This window comes from Corvus moneduloides, chromosome 3, assembly GCF_009650955.1.
Source record: "Corvus moneduloides isolate bCorMon1 chromosome 3, bCorMon1.pri, whole genome shotgun sequence".
Lineage (NCBI taxonomy): Eukaryota > Metazoa > Chordata > Aves > Passeriformes > Corvidae > Corvus > Corvus moneduloides.
In genome coordinates this window covers 96,408,103-96,427,837 of record NC_045478.1, presented here as the reverse complement: position 1 = coordinate 96,427,837, position 19,735 = coordinate 96,408,103, and the positions used below count along the sequence as shown (strand labels likewise).

Below are 19,735 nucleotides of genomic sequence, written 5' to 3'. Positions count from 1 at the left end.
AAATGTGTACAGATGAAAATGCAGATGAACTTGGACCTTACTAGACCTAGTCTTTCATCACACTGCTTTTCCTTGACGTAAGCCAAAAATAATATCATATTTTCCATGAGTCTGAAAGCAGAAATTTTTGCTGGAGTTCTGATTCATTCATAACCATAGTTAGACAGCAGGAAAGGCTGTCTGAAGTGCCACATGTTGAATTGGTCTTCTATACTCACACATATTCATGCATTTCCCATGAAAATGTGCATTTGTAGGTGCATGTGGAGAGTGCTTGCCCATGCACCTGTAACAACTGATGCAATACGTGTTTTGGCAGTGGACAGAGACAGGATAATGGAGCGATACTCAAGGCCTGCTTTTTTTCTAAGTTTCTAGTTATTAGAGTAGATCTAGTAGAACTTATCTACGATATAAAAGCACAAGGATTGTGATCTGGAGAAATCAATTGCGTAGATTCCTTTCACTTCATTTTCTGTCAGTGACCCTGACAGAACCCCCCCACTCATGAGGTCCTAAGGGACAAGTGCTCTGCAGGATTGCTGCTAATAGCAGTGCTTGTGTGGAGCCAATGAACACAAAGGTTATAAGGCTGGTGTAAGTCAGAAAAACAGATGTAAAGTGCTTCTGGCAAGTGCCATTGTTGTTTCCCAGACCAAGATATTCTGCATTCTGCACAGACTACTAGAAGTGGCCACAGGAAGATGATGCAGCTTGGGTTAGAAGAGTAGCCAATATGCACAGACTTATTTTTAAACCAGTGAGGTTATTTAATCATTTTATTTATTGGTGAAAACTCATTTCATTTAGTCATGTGAAAAGTGCCTGAGACATGTGAGGCTTGAGAGAAGGGAAACCAAGCTTGAAGACTGAAGAGTGCTAACTAGAAGTCATTTTCTGCGCTTACTAGAGTCACTTGCTCTTCACAGCTGGCCTGCATTTCCCACAGATACTATGTCCATTGTCAGCTACTTATGATTCAGCTTAAGGGAAGACCTTGGAGGTCACTGGAGGTGAAATCTAGTATGGAGCCAGCCCATGGAGGTAACAGGAGACATTAAACCTATAGATTTCCATGAATCTTTACATCATCTCAGTCATGGGCAAATTACTGCTGAACTGACTCCAGATAAATTGTTGCTTCTCTACAGCTGAAATATCTTGACTTGTGTTCACCTAAAACTGCATGTGTTGTTAAAATTTTCCATGTGGACAGTAAAAGATATAATGTTTCCAGTAATAGAGTTTAAATGGAAAACTGCCTCCCAAGTACTGTTACTTCCCACCTATTCTACCTAATTCTTCCTGCATGGCATATTTGAAATTGCTGAATATTATCTTAACTCATAAAAAGGACACATAAAAATGCAAAGAAACAACCAATAGAGGTTAAAGAGATTTTTTTTTTCTTTTTCTTTGACTTGGCTGTACTGTTCTAACCTTTTCTAGGTTTTCACTGCTGTTTTCCCCACGAGGTATCAGCTGTTCTCTTGGGTGTATTTTTAACATGATAGACATGCTAATAGAGGCACAAATTCTAATATGTGTGCTTATAAGGATTATTTTTTTCTCCACATATCTCTGCTCTGTAGGCCAAGCTATGCACCATTTATTTACAATTTTGAGCACTTATTAATAGAAATACTTAGAAAATATAGTGAGGTTGCTCATGTAATTACCATCCACAAAGAGAGGGAAAAAAACTACTTTTAGCTGCTCTTTCTGGGTTTTTTCCTTTTTTTTTTTTCTCTTTCTATTAACTGAAATATTACTGCAAATCCTGAATGAGTTTCTTTGTTTTCATCCTTCAAGAGTGAGGCTAATTCCTTGACCCAATGCAAGCTTTTTTTTTTTTTTTAAATGGTCCAATTTGATCAAGCCTTTCTTGTCATTTTAATATTTATTTTTTTGTAAGACCATGTCTGGCTTCAAATCTCTGCTTTAAAAAAGTTCAATTGTTATGGTTTGGCAAAGCTCAAGCAGGTCTGTTTGGACAAAAAATAGCCATTTTTTAATTAGGAAATAAGCTGAATTAAGAGGAATATAAGTAAGTTTTAATATAAAAATAGAGCTATTGTTGATCTATGTCTGGATAGTACCCTTTCAGGCATATAATCTCTCTGGACAGTTTTTGATGGGTCACATATTTGGACAATGCCACACTGACAGAGAGCTAGATTCCAGGTTCCCACTTCCTGGGGTAATGCTCCCACCACTGATTTCTTGTGTTAAATGTGCTTTGTGGTACCAAATGTCACTAAAAAGGCTAACCTCTGCTTGTGTCTTTGATAAACAAGGCAAAGACTTCTGTGAAGGGACATCCCAGGCTGCTGCTCTCAAATAGGGAAGGATAACCTTGCTGTAGCAAGGGGTGATGGGCAGAAACCCTGTGAGGGGTAAAGATCTGGGGCAATGCCTCATGTTTTGTATTTTTTCCTGGGCAGTCTCAAGTAGCTGCATGCTGAACATGCTGATGTCAGTTGTGTCTCCTGGTTCAAAGGCTGCTTCAGTTTCTCTGCTGAGGCTCCTAACTCTTATTAACTCTAGAGAAATCTGAGACACCTCAGCCTCTGGATGCCACAGAGAGGTAGGCAATATGCCATTTTATTTTAATTGCATCTGTCTACAAATGACAGTAGAACATGCATTCTTTGATTTGTGCTCTTCGCTTCCAAGAAAATCCCACCTGTAATGAAGCATTTGAAGGGTCTATGGCATAATTTAACATTGAAGATGTTAAACTGGAACAATTTTAACTAGTGCCCCTAATTTTCTATTTCAAAATTCTTTCCTTATAAAATCTCTCATTGATGGAATCCGAAGGTTTCTTTACAAATGCATATTTATATAATGAGTAACAATTTCACATAGAAGAGAGAGAAGAATAAAGGTTGTCCTTTTTGAAACATACCTGTCATATTAAGAATATGTATATCAAGGGACTGATATTAATTTCAGAGCCTTCAAAAAAGACTCTGGACTATATCCGTTACTGTCCATGGCCCTGATTCAACTTTTATATAAGTCAATAAGTCCTGGTTGTTTCTTCCCATAGCTGTTTGGATCAGGCCCAAGGCAAACAAGAACGGTCAGGGAGAGATGGTACAAATGGTGAAACTTAAAAGAAGAAAAAAAAAAAAGGAAAAGAAAAAAAGGTTAGGCAACATATGGTGGGTGCTAGCAAAAATGCTCTGCATGAGCACTAAACAATGTTTTTGTGCCTGCAATTTATTTAAAGACTATCAGACTTCCTGGGTTTTCAAACTGAAATTGGTAGGGTGGAGTTAAGGCTAAATATCTCATGCAAACCCTTTTCCTGCCTCCTATGAGCAGTGCTTGGCAAGTGAATCCTATCTGCAAGTGTCACAGGTACAGGGAGGGGGCTGCAGGGGCCATGCTGCCAACTGGGATGTCACCTTCCCTGGTCCCAGTGAAACCCAGCTCCCTGTCAGGGAGACTGGCAAGAAAGGGGGGTGGGGGGGGGAAGCCTCAATATCCTCAGAGGTGTTTTGTGTGAGGGCCCCTCTTCCCCATGCACAGGCTTGTACAAAAGGGCTCAGAAAGGAGGGTCACCTCCTGATCCCCAGTGCTGGCCAAAAAATAAACGAGAAGTAGCCCCTAGGCAGCCCCTCTGTGGGTGCAAAGCAACCCTCCCCCCATCCTCACCGAGGTTTATTTATAGATAGCCTTATTTGTTTGTATTGTCAAGAAGCAGTAATTCCTACATTATTTCTTAAGTGTCTAGAGAATAAAGATCAAAGGCTGCCAAGTGTACACATGACAGATAAATGAGAGTATAACACCAGAATCCTCCTTTGTCATGGAAATTGTGTTGGTTTCCTGTTAAGAAAATGAAAAACAGATGTTAAAAAACATAGCTGGTTGTGTGGATACTGTTGTACTGGGACAGCTTGGATTATAAAACACTGAATACTTGGGGGATGTAGGGTCGGTTTAATTTCATTTTTTAAAAATTGAAAAAGAAATGGAGCTACCATTCAGATGCTTCTAGCATATAGCAGCTTCAGCTGGTTATGAGATAGGAAATACTAATATGGGTCTTTTCTAGATGAGAGTGCTCACAGCAATACAGACAGCAAATGCTGGGCTTTTTCCGTCTTATAACGGGTACTTTTTATATGAACAAGAATTTGGGTGGGTTAGAGCTTTTTTGGTTTTTAGCCACCATTGGATTCCCTCTGGCTGGCAGCCAATCTTGGCTATCCCACATCAGCTTCTTGAAAAAACAAACTGTCTTGACTTTTCTGATAATTTCATTTCGAGGTAGAAGTCAGGGAGAGGGAAGGAACTAAAGCCTGGAAAAAGGGAAAGACAGATTTCTGCTTTCAGGTTGCTTCTGCCATGGCAAGGCTCCAACCAAAGGAGAGAGAACCACTGTCTAAGCATCTCTCCCCACCCTTTGTACGATTTTTGTGTCTATCGAGGAGAGAGCAAAAGAGCAGAGGCAATTAAAGGATAAAGGAGAGTGTTATGAAAAAAGGCAGCCAGAAAATATGTGATTATTTATAATACTGCTTATGTGGGTAGTTTCCTGAAACACACACGTTTCTTCAGTGGGGTATGAAACATGGGAGATTTAGGGTAGAGCTATGCCAACTGTGGTAAAAAAAGCCTGATTTTTTTTTCTTTATTTTTAAGATGACTCTCCTGGTTCTTGGTTGGTATGCAGTCTTTTTAATGACCCATTACTGCAGTGCTGCTTCCTGTTTGTGCAGTATGTTGACATATTGGAAGTTTGAAAGACTGCCCTGTCTTCCCTGTAATTGATATTAAATATATACACACATGATACATATATATGTACATATACAAGATTTTAACAGGAAATGGGCGGGGTTGAGGCAGACTTCAGCTTTAGCCATTGGAGCAGCCCTCTGAAGAGGGGAGAGCAAGCTCCCCAGGAGTGTAATTCCCTCCAGGGGTGTCTCCCCAGAGACAGCAAGGGGTGATCTGCAGTCAGCAGGGAGTGACAGTGGCAAGGTTGGTGCCTTCCTCCAGCCCCACCAGGCATCAGCAGCATCAGTGCCACTTTGCTTTTGAAGCAACACCGGGTCTGGCTGTGCTGTTCCAGGCTGTGCCGTGTGAATTTACCTTGGCTGTGGCACTGTGACTGCTCCCAGGATGTGTTGCACAAGGGCAGCACACATCAGGATCAGTTGCTGGGGAGTCCCAGGGAATGCATCCTGCACACCCACCGGAGAGCTTAGCTGGTACTTCTTAAGCAGCTAAACCCATTAGGACTGAATGTTCCTGAGATCAAGCTGTGGGATGTGAAATACAGTCATGTTTCACAATAATCAACGTTTTCAAGAGTTTTCCAAAGTTGAAAATACTAATTTTTCCTTTTTTATTTGACAAATTCTCAGCTGTTGTTTTTTTGTTTCTTCAAGTGTCCTCTAGATTTGCCTTTGTTTTTTCCTATTTGCATTTTTCTTCCTCTGTAGTTAACAGCTAGCTGCAGGGGGGTGTGAATGCTTATGCAAGTTTTATGTATATAAAAATCTAACACTGCCAATCTGGCTGCAGTCTCAGGGGGTTCTTACAGCAGAAGACAGCTCACTCAGTTTTGCTTTAGTTGCTTCAGTTCTTGGGAAGATGAGCTCAGGATGTAGGTGAGAGGTTTTAACACCAACTCTGACAAAAAGTTCAATGCAAGCTTATTTCCCTGGAAAACCATTTTTTTCCCCTGTATGCATAAAAATCAACATTTACTTCCTTTTGATTCTGCTTTTTCTCTTCCTCGTTTGTCAAATGTCTGCAGTCCATGCAGTCAGGACAGGGAAACTCCAGATTTCTGGATGCAATTAAAAAGTCACTTCCTTTTGCAGTTGTTGCTCTCCCCTGCAATCCTGAGGTTAGAAGTGGAACAGCAAGTCATGAAATGTTCAAGGCCTTATTTTTTGGATGATTATCCAGAAATATTTATCTGAATCATCTGATGCAAAACTGTATTGTAAAAGAAAATCTCTTTTCAGTATGTTTCCTCACTAGCTACACTTCAAACAGAAATATTTAGAGTATATTGTTGTTTTCACATCCAGTGCAGGTAGAAATCGGAAAAGGAGTCGTATAAAAATGAGCAGGCTATTATTACTTGTGCAATCTAGGGACTGAAGTGAATATGGACTGTAAATGACTGGAGTATCCAAAATGGTTGAAGGAACTAGACTTTTTAAACTGTAGATGGCATCAGTAGAACCCTTCGGTGATGGTTGCTTCACAGAAGCAAACTGGAGAGGCTCAGGAGTCATTCTTACATGCTAAGGACTATGTCTTTTCACATCATATTTGATGTAACTCAGGACAAAAACCAGAATCTTCCCCATGCTGGTACTGGCTCAGTGCTGTAGCTCTAAGGTCACCAGAGCATTTGAGCTCTGACGACATCAGTTTGGCACATTACATCACTCTGAAATTCTTCAAGAGATGTTTTGGGTTTTTTTTAATGTTGCTAGTTCATTTCACACAGACAAAATCACCAGCTGCAGCCATGAGCCTTCAGACACAGGAGGAGGAGGTGGGTTTCCCCATGGGCTCTCCCAAGTGGTGCTCCTTGGTGGGTTGAAGGATTCATGAGGAAGAGCTTAGCCTCTCTTCCAGGGAGCTGCTGATGGCCCTTTGGTCTTCCCTTCACTGATTTAACAGTGCACTGAATTCCTGATTCTGAGTGGGGAAGATTACAAAACACTATATCCCCAAATATAACATTCTACCAGACACACACACACCATTACAATACTTCCAACATCCACTAATATTTTGGGACTTTCATGTGCTGATGCAGGAATGTTTACCTGTAGAAAAATTACTTGTATGAGAGAAACGTTTTGCTTCTGATTGAACGGAATTGCGGGGATATTTCTCTTTTTTCTTTTCTTGTTTTCTTTCTATGAAGAGGCTGGGTTAGGTCTCCTTTTCCATGCTTTCCCATGAGTTCTAAGCTGCCCTCTGGGTACGACTGTGCCTTGCCCGCCCCCGAGGCGGGGGGAGCGGGCGGCGCGGACCGAGCCGCTGCCGCTGCGCTCCTCGGCAAGAAGGTGGCGCTGGCAGCCCGGGCTTGGGACTTCGCGTCCGCAGGGGTACCTTTAAACAGCTTCTACGGGCCGCTTCAAGTGGAAAAACAACTTCCCTGCAGCTGTTTTATGTTGCTTGGGGTTTGGTGGTTTGCTGTGTTTTTATTTTTTTTTCTTGTTCCGATTTCTTTTTTTTTTTATTAATGCTTGGCACTTGGAAATCCCACTCTTCTCCAAACAGGGTCCTCTCTTCTCCCGTGAAATGTGGCTCAACTAGCTCTCTTCATACACCACCTTCTTTGTATCCCAGCACCGACCAGCTTGGGGAAGCTCTTGGGCTACAATGGGCTTCTTTGTGAGGAGGGTGCATGGCTGCGGGGATGACCTCTGGAATGAGTTTTTGAGTCCCCCACCCTTTTGGTGGGGTGGAGGACACCGTGCCCTGAGCAGGGGGCCCTATCCTGCTGTCAGCATAGAGGGGATGTAGTTTCGCTGCCTTAAATACTCAGGGTGTAACAGATTTTTTTGTTGCTGTTTTTGTTTGTTTGTTTGATTTGGGGTTTTGTGTCCAGCTCTAGCTTGTTTGTGTCTAATTCCATGAGTTAGGCACGATTTTACAAGGTGAGGTGTCCCCTCTTCTCCAGGCTGCCTGTGAATGATGGATGTTAATGACAATTGGATTCACTTTAACCTTGATCTTCAAGACATAAAAATTCATTGCCCTTTTTCTCTCCCAACACTTATATTCCAGTGTTTAATCAACCATCTTGGTGAATAGCAACCACATACATAGCAGGGCAAATGATTGCTGTTATTTTCAGCAAGCTTTAGGTGTGTGTGCAGGGTGTATATATAGAATACATGCTCCCATTTGCAAGGTGCTCTAGTGTGCCAAGTATTTCTCCATCTAAGACTCTTTGCAGACTTTGCCATATTAGCTGACTGCAGTTTTCATGTGTCATAAAATAAAGGCTAGGATATGAAAGGATTAAGTCTCTATTATCATGGGCTGTGCAAATGGTCTGTGTGTACATAGCTGGTTTTTTTCTATTCTAGACAGATTTTTTTATTATTAATTTAACTGTGATATTAAAAATTCAGGTTCTTAATTCCTATTTTTTTTTTTTAATGGAGGGAATAATTTAATAATAAAGTACTATCCTGGTCAAAAATTTCTCTCTATTAATTTCCCTTCTAAGAGGAGAGGGAGGGCCAGGAGAGCTAGGAGAAGGCGGTGCGTGTGAACCCAAGGCTGCATTTGGCAATTCATCCCAGCACTTCCTGGCAGCACAATGGTTACCCCAGTATGCAATTTGTGCAGAACGTGTAGATGATTTTCTTCATAAGCTCTAAGTACAAAGGGTATTCCATGATGCCATCTAATTGCTTAATCCCCAAGGAGTTCTTCAGGCATTTATTTAACACTAATTGCATGTGTAAATGTTCTTAATTTACAGCGTGTGAAAGTTGCAGTGAATGCACACAACAGAGGATGTCAAAGTGACACTTCAGGGAAAGATGCAGTTAAGGCAGTGCTAAGTTACTTCTAAATAGGATTAATCATTTATTAAAGTTCAAAGCTTGTCAGAGCATTGGGGCAAGCATATGATGACTTGTTGCTGTCCAAAAGTAACTAGTGGACTGGAGTCGTGACTCTAAAAATTTCTATGATATACCTTACTACAGTGCAGTAAATGATGAACTTAAAACACTAAGCAGGGTGAGTGATTCAGTTCAAGGCAAAGAACTTGGCTTGGCAACTGTTGCACAAAGCCTGCTTGGGCTGTTAATTAGTGCTTGCATTGTAATAGAGCTGTGGAGTCACAGGCCCTGTACAGAGCTGTAGGCAGGGGGTGCGGGTGCTGGGGCCGGCCCTGCCCTAGAGCTTGCACAGCTTCAGCCCACAAGATGTGGGAACAAATCGGTCTTGCAGGGGACAGTACATCCAGAGAGGTCTCAGAACAGGTAGGTGGCATTCTTTGGAAAGGGACCTGCAGCCCTGATGCCTGGAGTAGTGCCAGCTGTTTCCCACTGGTGGAGTGAAAACTTTGATCTTCTTCGTGATCTTGAATTTCGCGGTAGATACATGCACAGGAGCACAAGCAACAGCTGGCACCTGAGCTTTTGGGACAAACTCAGGTCCTAGGTTCTCTCTGTGCTGGGTGTCTCTGTGCTGGCAAAGTAGCTCAGGAAATCATACAGTGAAGAAAATTATACTTTTTGTGACATGATTATGTACTCCAGAAACATAATTGCCCACGAGCCCTACTTTGTGGCGCACGCTGCACGAGCACCCAGAGATAACTCTGAAGAGGGAAAACCTGTTGGTTTACAGTGTCTATTGACAGGAGCAGAGTTCAGGAGAGCTGGGCTCAGTCACACCCCACCCAACTCAAACACAACCCTTAGTCACTCACCTTTACACTGTGTGAGATGTATCAGCCCTTGCACTTCTCTAGTTCTTCAGTGGATGCTGATGCTTATGCCCGTATCTTAGTACTTTCAGAGAGGGAATAATTCCCACAAGGAATTCGAATGCAATAGCTTGTCTGGAAAGGCAATTTGTCAGAATTTTCAGAAAAAGTGGGAAAGGTGAATGTTTGGGTTTGAATTTTCTTGTCCATCTGTGAAATGTCTTAAACTTTTGGTAGCTACAGAAATAGTACTGATTGAATATTACCTGCTTTGAGACTGGGGAGTTAAAATAACCATTCACCATTTTTCCTGAAAATTAGATAAATGTATCATGCCTTTTGTAAGTGTGTCTAAATTTTACATAGTTTTGCATCTTCGAGCTCAGTCTTGGTTGTCCTTAGACCCATGAGGAATAGCATGTGATTGTCTCTTCTTCAGCCATGCAGGGCTGTGAAGTCTTTATTTTCAGACACAGCAGGAAAAAATATTGAAGCATCTGATTTGCCAGACTTCCATGGTAAAGACCAGAGCTGCATAAAGGGCTAAGCATCCTGTCACATTGTGTCTCAGTGTTTCCTACATAGTAGAATCCACAACATAAAGTTCAGTGCCACTGACACAGACAGAATTATATGTTTCAGAATAGAATCTGACAATATTCAAGTCCAGGGGAAAGAGTAATCTATGGATCCTGGCAGGCCATGATAAAGAGAAGCATGTGTTTCAAATTTAGCCCCACTTCTGTACTTACAGCTGAGCACTAAAGTGTTTTTTCAGCCATTTTAAAGGAGGAGCGTGTGAAAGTGGACAGAAGAACAGTTAATCATATCTGGATGCTAAAACCAGAAGTTAATTTGTATGTGACTTCTGGTCCAGGATTCAAGCCATGTCTTTTGTTAGGTTAAATGGCTTCATCATCCCCATGAGAAACTGCTGAAGAGAGCTGGAAGAAGTTTATGTATGATGGGGAAAACTTAACTTCTCTTACATCTTTCCTATGCCCTTTATGGTTAATGTAAAGAGTCCATTAATTCACACGTATGCTTTTGGTCTCTAGGGGAAAAGTGGTTGTGATTAAAAAATTGCCTTCTACTCTTATAGTTTAATTTCCTCTGTCTTTCTCAGATGAGACCAAAAACTGGAAAGAGTATGGATGGCTCAAACAATTTAGCTTAAAACAGAACAGCCACAAATCTCTGTCTTCCCCTTATGCTGAGCTGCTCTGGAAGGCTTTGGTCCTCTGTGCAGGGCTGGTTTTTCTCCTTACTCATTGCTTGCGTTTTGACAGGATTGGTGTGTCCTGAGCTCACAGGTCTCCACAGCTTCCAGAGTAAGTTGACCACAGAGGGAAAAACCCACATCTTGCATAAAGCTCTTCACAGTCTGTGCTGAGGAAGCCCCACAGGTGTTAAATGTCAGACAAAGGTACAAGCCTGCACTTCCTGGGAGGCAGGACAGGAAAGCGGAGAGATCACATGGTGAATTGGTGAGGCTGGCTGCCTGCAGGAGGACACAGGGTGTCTTCTGGACAAACCTGCTGCTGTGGGAGAAAACTGTCAGGCCAGTAGTACCCTTGGAGGTCTTCAGACTAGGCCAGCTAAGGAGGAGCAACTCTGCTCTTGCCAGCAGGCCAAGTGACACCAGGACCATTTAGGTAATGTCTAATTGGGTGTTTAAACTGATTAAGTTGCACCTGAACTCTAAAGAAGACCAATTTTTCCCTTTTATTTCTAAAGTTCATCCATTGGAGCAGATGCAGCTTGTATGGGGCTGTCTGTTCCCTTGCACAGCAGACGTGTGTGCAGCAGCAGGGTTTGCTCCTGCCTGTGCTCTGCCAAGGCATGTGATCCCTCAGTAAAAAGCAGGGCGGTGCAGTGGTATCCTTGGAGGGAGAGGAACTTGCTGGGATGCTGCTCAGGGCATTGGAGGGGGGATCATAGGGATTGGAGAGCCAGCTCTGACTCAGAGGCAGCTGTGAGGAACAGGGAGCAGACAGGGCTTGGAGTAGATGGGGTGACCCCGAGGGGACTGGGCACTGCTGCTACTAAAAGTAACCTGGCTGTGTGTAACCAAGCACCACCGCCCTAAGGTCCCACCTGTGTGGGCACAGCTGTTGAAAAAAGAACTGCATGTAAACTCTTACCTCTTCTGTCCTGTCAGATCCAATTATTTGGAAGGGGTTATACTTAAAGAGCTAACTTTCTAGATTTCATTATCTTGTTTTATTCTTTTAGTTCAAAAGGTTTTCAGTCTCTTTGGGTAAACAACCTCCAAGGGAAAAACATGGATACAGCTAGCTTCAAAACTGGCTGGCTCAATGTCTCATCATAAAGTACTATAATGTGATATGCCCTTTTGTACCCTCCTTAAAATTACTTCATGCTCTCCAGTGCGTGTTTGTGCAAAAGCAAGCCTTTTGAAGCCAGAAACCTGTAAAAATGAATTCTACAATTAAAATAAAAATTGCCAGTGTAAAAGTAAGACACCCTTAGTAAGGACAAAGCCAAAGCTCCTCTGGGGTGTTTATAATCTGAATGTTATCAAGAACTGAAATCTGCCATTAGCAATATAAGCAGGCTGGCTCTCATGTCATTTCAGTACCTTATTAAGGACTATTCTTATTGACTGGACTAGGGTTATGCCCGAGGTAAAATATTTTTCAAGATAAGAATGAATATGCAAAGTCATGCTTTTAATGGTTTCTAAAATTTCATCACTACACTGTTTATGTTTATAATTACCCCATTGACACCCTTTAAATGTCCCCAGTAAAATGTGGTATAAGCTTTTAAGATTCCCCAAATAAACATTTAAATGGATCTATAATAAAGAACTCCAAAGACAGGGAGTTTTAGAGAAGCCATTATTTAGCACTGATTTTACTGTTGGAGGTTCTGAAGTGGACCTAGTTTTTCCAAGACAATTGCTGTGCATTTTTATGGAGTTTTGATAAGCTGACATTTAACCAGCTGGCTCTTAAAATATCTTTGCACCGTACAGGTGTGTACGGTAATCCTGGAGGGAAGATGGACAAGAAGAACAATTACAGGATTTCTCTTTTCCCCTTCATTTCCCCCTCCCTTGACACTCCTGCTTTTGCCCAAGAGGAAAAAGCATCACATTTCGGGTCCTAGGAAGTCACACTTGCCCTGTTTGTTCTCTGATAGAGGCCTATAAACAGAGACATTCAGTCTGTAAACAAGTCAAGCTTACAAAGTGACTGAAAGATAACAGTCCCCCATCTAGCAGTGGGAGAGGAGGGAGGGAGCAGGGGGAGGGATGATAGAGAGGCTGCAATAAAAACAGGAAGGTTTCTGTTGGTCCTCTTGAAGTTAGTGGTTAAAAACATCAAAGCGTGGTGCGTGTTTTTTTCAGCCAGACTGCTGTGTCACTTTATAATTCTTCATAAAGCAGCCATCCAGCCACTAACATACTGCAACTGTTAGTGTGAGCTGTGCTTTGATTTAGAGGAACTGGATCCTGCTCCAGGCATGTTAAGCTGAGGAATCTCTTGTAGGTTTTCTTGGCATGCTGTGTGCCATTGAAGAAACTATAACTTTTCAGAGCTGCTAATTGCAAGCTGTTCAGGAATTTTTCCTTCCATTAAAAAAAAAACAAACCTCTCACAAATAAATTGTGCCCCCCTTCTCACTCACTCCCCAAACTCAAATAATTTTCCCAGGCTCTGAAGTGTTCAGAATTTCCTACATTGAAATTTAAAGTGGAAAATAAGATGGCAGTGGAAAGGAAGAAAAAACAGCTATACCATATGTATCATAGCAGAATATACATATTCTCAGCTTGGTTCTAAGAAATATAAATTATTCAGCAGCTGCTTCAACAGAGAGATATTTTAAAAGTTCGAAGCCAGCACAGTACATCAGTTCTCTTAGATGGGGGAAGGTATTTTGTTCTCCAAAAACAAGTGATCCAGAAAATGGCATGGAGCTCGTCTGCCTTGGAAAAGCAGCCAAATAGAGATAGATGGGAAGAGGAGCAAAGAAGGGCAGGAGGATTCAGAGTTGAAAGAGCAGCTGCATTGTTCTGGGAGGGGAATAGTGAACTTTGCTGTAAACAGTGTTGGAAGCTTCTCTGCAGAGTGCTGCAGAGAAGCCACTCTGGTTTATTATTGCTCAAAAAGCTGACTTACACTGAACAGATTTTGGGTTCAGCTTTAGCACAGGAAGAAGAAAGCAATAACAATTCTGTACGTAGAGAGCAGTCAGACCAGAGCCAGCCTTTGGCCTGTACTAGAGCAGCTTGTCTGAGGTTGGAGGCCAGGTTTTTAATAGCTTTCCTCCAAGGGAATAGCTGCTGCAAGATTTTCCACTCCTGTAGGGATTACTTGTGTAGGAGGTGTTGCCACAGTTGGGAGGAGGAGGGAAGGCAAATGTTCTAGATGGAGGAAATGATTGGTGCTGATGTGCTCTGTTACCAGATATGATAGGTAAAATTCCATGTCTGGATGATGATTTAAATTTCCTCCAGCTGGAAATCGGGATTTTAACTTCCCTCCTTCACTACTAATCAAAGCTAGCAAGCACTCTCAGCAGTGGTGAAGCTGCAGTAGAAATTTAGAATGCAGGTCAGCAGTGCAGAGCTCATTCAGGGGACATGTATTCCACAAGTTTCCAGGTACAGGCAGAATTTGAACAGGCCACCAGTTGCACCCACAAATTGAGACACTTGAAAAATTCTTTCCTCTGGCATATCTTAATGATACCCACAGTTCAGTACTTAAATGGATAATTAGTGATTTTGCTAAGCCTTTTCTAAAGGATGTACCTCCTTTTATTTTCTTGGCTTTTTAATATTAAGCACATCTTGCACATAATTCTTTTTGAAGGGGAAATTTGTTTCTCCTTGTAGTTTTTAACAACCAAAAAAAAAAAAAGAAGCCAACTTAAACTTATGGATCACTTCAGGTGAACCTGTCCTTTGATAAAGTGCTGATGCTTCCTTCCAAAATGTATATTCATTTTATATTATCAGCTGTTTTAAAAGAGTCTGCTCCAGATAATGAGCTGTAGTAATATGAATGCAGCTTTTGTCTTTAGCACATAATAAATCAAAAGATCTGCAAAATTTTTCGGTAAAATCACTTATGAGTGGTAATATACTACAAGAAAGACCTGCAATCATCCTCTGTCCAAGCTTTCATTTATATCAACTTAAATTGAGACTTTGCTTTTAACTGGTGGGATATGTTCCTAAAGTACTGCACAGGCCCTTAAAGGTGAATGTGTGTGCACCCACGCAGGCAAACGTGTGAAAAAATAGATGGGTAAATGTAAGTTGAAAAGCATTCCTTTTTGGGAACCTCAAAAGGTTTAAGTGTTGGTTCTTCAAGAAAGTGGATGTGTCAGGAGCTCATTGTGAGAGACCATGGAAACTTCTTGAGTTCAAGCCAAATTTCTTGTACATATACACATAATAATGTTTTAGCAACTTACGCAAGCTGCGCAAAGGGGCTGTGGAAAATGAGAGCTGAGGTTGCCTGCAATTTAGAGATTTTGGTTGGTTTTTCTCTTCCCTGTTTGCCGGCAACAAGAAAAACTTGACCGAATAATGAAACAAAGTATTTACAAACAACTATCAGACCAAAGCCTCAGAGTTACTTACAAAGTATCAGTGCCTCTTTCTGTTTGCTTTTTGTGTACATTTATATGCATGACTTTGTGTTTGGAAGACCATCCATGACTGAGAAATTCCAAAAGCCTTACATGAATAAATATGAGCAAATGTTCATCAGATATTCATACCATGAGTGGCTTGCTCAGTTCTTGTGCCTGCTTTTCAAAGCTTGTTGTCCATTTCGAGCAGACAAAACACAAAATAAATTTGAGGATTTAGGTTTTGTTAATAAGTACCTAGGATTTACAAGGATGCTTTTCTGGACATTTTGGACTTTCTAAAATGTATTAATGGGATACATTCATAGCAACATAAGTAGCAAATGTATTGAACTTCATTTAAGTTCTTTCGTGAATAAACTCTGTTTTCTCCTGGTAGTTCACACCTATGTTGGACTACAAGTAGCTCAGAATATTTAAAGGTAACTTGAGTATGTTGGATGCCTCAGAAATCTGCTGTATTATAGGTAGCTGGGATCCAAGAATCCAATTTTTTTTCTATATGTTAGCCTGGGGTTTTGTTTTTTTGTGGTTTTTTTTGGTTTTTTTGTTTTTTTTTTTTTTTTGTTTGTTTGTTTTGTTTGGTTTTTTTTTAATTATTCTGAGCCAGATCAGTACCATAGAGTTCAAGAAGTGTTTGGAAAACGCTCTCAGGCTTAAGGTGTGATTCTTGGGTCTGTCCTGAGCAGGGCCAGGAGTTGGATTTGGTGATCCTTGTGAGTTCCTTCCAACTCAGGGTAATATTCAGTTATAATTCTATGAACAGCCATGAAAGCTTTCTTCAGAAAGAACTATTAGCTGTAAGTTTAGGTGGTGCTAAACCTATAGGTATTGTGAAAATCCTAACTGCTGTAGTTTCTATAGAAATGTGAGTGCTAGGAAAGCCATTGAAATTAACAAGGACCTTTCTAATGTTTTAAATTTACTTTAATTTGGACTGCACATGTATTATTGACAGAAGATCTCATTTTTCTCATGTGTTGCATACTCTGTTGAGTCTCCTCACCCCTGAATTGGATGCCTTTGGGTGCAGCTGACAAGGCTACTGTGCTGAGAGCCAAGGCATGCTTTCCACCAAGCTTGCATGGAAATCCACAGACTTCAGATAAGCTAAGGGAATACCAGCACAAATTTTCACGTGTAAAACTAATCCACAGAGTATTTGGAAAATCTGTGGCACCTGAGCTCTTGGATAAAAGCAAGATCCCATGTGTGATTATTCAGGAAAAGATATTGTGACCGAACAAAAGTTTTTGATACTCCGATGAAACTTATTTCTTACTTAGACACTTGCATCAGCAAGCACATTTTTCTTCATTGTTTTCATATACTGAAAATATATATGTGTGTGTGTGTATTCTGGTTATTATTTTTATAATTAGCATACAACAAACAAGAACAGTAATTATTATTATTAAGAAACTGATGGGTTAGCACATGTTTTTCTTGTTTGTGAGCTTGATCTGTAAGACAGCACAAAATAATAACAGTGTCAATTCAGAAAGGTGAGCTGGTTTCTCAGCAGGCATAGAAGAGAACAGAGAGGGCTCTATGGTTTGATTTCATCTCAGTGAAAGCCTGGAGAGCTGTGGATTTTATGTGGCCAGAGCTCGGCAGAACAGAGCTTTGTCTTGATAACTCAAAATGACTAGATCATGCCTGGTAGTTGGTCCTGGAAACCTGACCCTTGTCACAGGCTGACTACATCAATTTGCAGTAGATTGATGATGTATAGACTGTGGGTGCCCCAGGGGAGACCCAAGAAAGGCCTGAGAAACATTGTATTGTTAATCCATACCCCTCATTAGCTTCTGCTGTGCCGGATTTCAACTAGCTGGCAAGGCTAGAGGAGCTGGAGGGAGAATGTGGCGTTGTCTGGCATTGTTATTGTTGGTTGCCTTTTGAATGAAAGGATGTTTTAAAATACCTTTTCTCCAAAGTTTAATACATCAAAACTGGCAGGATTCTTTATTTTCCTCTCTACCCCTCTTGTCAAGTGCCTGGAATTCCTAGATTTTCTTTGTATATTGATTTAGCACTCTCCCCTTAACAGCCCGAGCTTTATCTCTTCCTGATAAAGTCTCTCTATATCCTTTCCCAAGTAGTGGCAGGCAAATTATATACGCTGTAATCAATTTACATTTCACTATCATTCGTCAGTTCGGCCGCTGCCCATAGAGGCTGCAGCCCAGCCTTCAGGGTTTCTTTATGTACTTCAGGATGTGTTGCTTAACCATTTCTGCTCAGTGCACTGCAAGGTTTTGATTTGAAGGAGGCTATGGTTTCAAAGGCGGGTTCCATCAAACAGCAACATCTTTGTCAAACTTCAACAGAACTAACCTTAACTGCCAAGGAAGTTTTGACTGCCATCATAAAAATGTTTGATTAGTGTTAATAATTTATTAAATTGGTTTGTCCTGACACTGCCAACATGTTGGAAATCTCTCAACCATTAAAACATTAACAGAGGCTGTAATACAATGCTCCTTCTGTTCTACGTTTTATTTCAAGACCACATTCTTATGAGCCTGGTTCTGTGGTGTTCCAATATGCTCTCATTAGGACTGCATTAAAAGATGAAATATGACAAATATTAAAAAAGTGTGGGAATATAGAGTAAAACATGGCGGGTGTACTTTTGTGGGCAACTCTGCTGCGATTAAATTTTCGCAAAGCAAGCCTGTTTTTGCAATATGGGGAAATAAAATTACCAGGCAAGAAATTTGCTGAAACAGACCCAATATGTTTGATTGCTTCATCCAACCTCTTAAAATACATAAGCTTAGTTCGAATTTCTACTAAAATGGGAAAGCTGATATTGGACCTGCTTATGCTGAAGTATGTTGTACAAGAAACAAAGTGCTATTTGAGAAAAGTATTAATGCCTTGAGAATATATTGATCAAATTTTTATTTGATAGTTTACTATCAAAAAAAAAAAGTCTGCACTTGAATGGCTGGTGGTGGGAGCTCTCCTGTGTTCCACCAGAAACACCTGTTTTGGTTCACGCAGTCTCAGGAATTGCATGTAACATATTCCATATAAAATGCCATTTAAACAATAACAACAGTTTGGTTTATTTTCGAACTGGGAAGATGATAACTGAAATGGAGGCTCAGTTTATCCCTTGCAATTTGCTGATAATATCAGTTATCAGAAATTAATTAAGTAATTCTTTTTTTTCCTCTGCTTGGTAGCCATGTAGGAGCTCCAACATTGTCTCAAATGTGTAGACTGGTGTTGCACGCTGAGTAAGTTAAGCACAGAGATCTTAGCAAGTGAAAGGAAAACCTTCATTTCCATATATCCCAGTTAGGAATATACACTGAGAACAGTTTCAATACCTACGCTTGAAATTTAATCCAAGGTTTTAAAACTTTGGGATTGAACTGTTCTATAATTATTCATAATAGCTGGACTGGTCCCCTCTCAACTCTTCTCTTTATGGTACCTGAAACACTATGATGGGCACTTTAGTGAAAGGTGTATTTTATTTTACAAGAGGAAGTAATCTACCCTGGTCATACATGTATGCTTTAAACTCCATGTGTTTTCAAATTAAAAGAAAATCCTTTAGGCAAGGCTTGCTAGTTTTAAGGCACTCAGCTGTGTGGAGTAAAGATCTGAAATAATTGACCTTGAGTCAGAGGACTGATTTACAGTGAGGTCTATTAGAATAGAAGTTGGCCTTTCTTTCATTTAGTCTCCACTGCTTTCTCCTTTCTGTAATGCACAGAGTAACGTGATGGAAATGATTACCATAGATTAGCCTTTTGCAGTTTTCTGAATTTAAGAACATCATTCTTAATAAACAAACAACACTGTTAATGCTAATTTGTTTTAGAATGTACTATGCCTTGTAAGATGTTGGCAAGAACTTAACAGCAAGAGTACATGAAAATGTAGAAAATAATCAATTGTTTCAACATCAGACAATCATAATCCATCAACTCAATAAATTCCCAAAAGACGTGTCAAATACATGAGTGTTTGGGGAACAGACTGAGTGCAAACATAAAATTGTGTCTCTGCAACTGTCAGGAACAGACTTAAACTTGATTTTTTTTATGCTGTTGTTTGTAATTTTTTCCTAATTATTTGCTCTGTTAGTAATGAAAATTGTTGAATGTTCTGAAATCTCAACAGTTCTATATTTTTTAATTACAACATGAAGATAAGAGGAACAAGTGACTACTGTGTGATGTGAGATATTTTAATATGAGGCTTCAAATGCTCCAGTTCTTGGCTGGAGTGGGATAAATGAAGACAAGAACTTTTAAAAAGTGCCAAGAAATTTCCATCTTATTAAGAGCATCCTCAGTTCCTCCTGAGAATATGTTTGCTGCGTGTAAGTGATCTGTGAGTTTTCCCAGACTGTAAACCAAAGGCTGTATTTTTCCTGTGCATTAAACATGATCTGATGTTCATGGTTAATGCATTTTATTTGTGGTTAATACATTTCCATACTTTTTTTCCCCAAAATGAAGAGGGTTGGAAAATTTTGAATTAAGTCCATAAACTAATTATTTTTCATTCCAATGTTGTTTCTTTTGTAATAGAACTCCTGACTCAGTGCTTTTGTAAATGGCCTGCAGTTACATGACCCTGATTGTGGTCTAATGAGGGCTGGAGGGTGCCTCTTAGATGATGCTG

At 40.5% G+C, this 19,735-nt stretch overlaps 1 long non-coding RNA gene across 5 annotated transcripts in view; it reads left to right on the top strand.

Annotated features, from left to right (window-relative positions):
* LOC116441210 overlaps positions 1-19,735 on the top strand; it is a 318,677-nt gene that overhangs the window by 195,148 nt on the left and 103,794 nt on the right. Inside the window, exon 1 of one of the 5 annotated variants that reach the window (XR_004238958.1) lies at positions 8,872-8,999. The exons of 2 other annotated variants lie outside the window; for them this stretch is intronic. This is a non-coding gene — a long non-coding RNA (uncharacterized LOC116441210). Of the gene's footprint in view, positions 1-8,871; positions 9,000-19,735 lie in introns of those variants that run through there. 2 more of the 5 variants (XR_004238961.1, XR_004238962.1) reach the window with 2 other exon arrangements.